The sequence below is a fragment of the Myotis brandtii genome, unplaced genomic scaffold (assembly GCF_000412655.1).
Source record: "Myotis brandtii unplaced genomic scaffold, ASM41265v1 scaffold314, whole genome shotgun sequence".
Taxonomy (NCBI): domain Eukaryota; kingdom Metazoa; phylum Chordata; class Mammalia; order Chiroptera; family Vespertilionidae; genus Myotis; species Myotis brandtii.
In genome coordinates this window covers 1,138,540-1,139,876 of record NW_005362033.1, presented here as the reverse complement: position 1 = coordinate 1,139,876, position 1,337 = coordinate 1,138,540, and the positions used below count along the sequence as shown (strand labels likewise).

At 67.2% G+C, this 1,337-nt stretch overlaps 1 protein-coding gene across 1 annotated transcript in view; it reads right to left on the bottom strand.

Annotated features, from left to right (window-relative positions):
• RAI1 (retinoic acid induced 1) overlaps positions 1-1,337 on the bottom strand; it is a 73,229-nt gene that overhangs the window by 5,924 nt on the left and 65,968 nt on the right. The gene's annotated exons all lie outside the window — the stretch shown is intronic.

The window sequence follows — 1,337 nt, the reverse complement described above, 5'->3', positions numbered from 1 at the left end:
GCCGCCAGCGGGCGGGGCTCCCGCATGTGGAACGTGTCCTCTCCCACCAACTCCGCCGAGCAGCGCGGGAGGCGGTGACAGCACGGACCACATGGCCACGAAAGCGCCGCCCTTCAGGCGAGTGAGGCGTGCGCATCCCTTCCTCCCTCGCTGGCAGCGACAAGCACTGGGCTGGGAGTCAGGCCACCCTAGGGTGAGCCTTCGCCCTCCCTGGGACCAGGGAGGAGACAGCCAATCCTGAGGGCCGGCCCACTGTGGGTCTCAAAACAGCGGTCTGCTGAGCGGGGCTGCCCACGCCCACGCTGCCAGGGAAAAGGTCGCCCGGACAGGACGACCAGGCCAGGAGGCCCTTGGAAGTGGAGCGAAATGGGGCCTGGGGAGGGACAAGTGGGGCCCCAAACGGTGCAGACTTGTCCAGACCACAGGCTGCAGGGGTGGGGGAGGGACGCTCAGGAGAGAGGCAGAGGGTGGAGGCCCATGCCCAGTGCTAAGCTGCTGACACAGAGAACTACAGATTATGACCCCGGTTACCAATGAGCTCAGAGAGGCTAAGCAACTGGCCTGAGGGTACACAGCTCATGAATAGCTGGGCTGATAAAGACCACCCGTAAGGCTGTAATGCTCGGGTGGGGTGAGGGGGACCCAGCCCAGCAGCTGGGAGGCGGGGGAGACCCAGTGGGGAAGGTGCCCTCTGTGCCAAGTGGGAGCAGGGGCTGCAGGGTGGAGGCTGGGCTGCTTCACACGGGCCTCTGCCAGGCGGTTTCCTTCTGCTCAGGGTGCCCCCCACGCCAGTTCCTATCCCAAAAGGGGAGAGGAAGCAGGAGTGGAGGCCCCAGACTAGGCTCATGTCCAGCCCACAAGGAGCCCTCGGGTGCTGGGACGGGCAAAGGGTAAGGCCAGGGGCTCCTGGCAGGCAGCCACCCGGCAGGCCTGGGCAGACGCTTTAGATGCGGAGCAAGGAGGGACAGGCACTCGGGCCTCTGACCCGCCAAGAGGGGTGCGGCCCTGCGGCAGAAGCCCAGGCTGGAGGGCCCACGGGTCCAGCTATGGCCCCGCTCCCTCAGCGCCCAGCCAGGCCTCGGAGAGGAGCCGGGCCGCAGTTCTGAGCAAGGGCTGGACTGTGCACACCGGAAGCAGGTCCCAGGAGGTGGCAGGGCTCAGAGCAGCAGGTTGGGTGTCTCCCGGGAGGGGACAGAGACGAAGGGTGTCCCCGGGGCCACAGCTCTGTTCCTCCAGAGAGAAGCGAGGCGAGCGCTGACCCGCCTGCCGGCTGGCTGGGCACCAAGACTCAGAAGGCAGTGACGTGCCCGGGGTCGCAGGCCAGCCCCAGCAGAGCT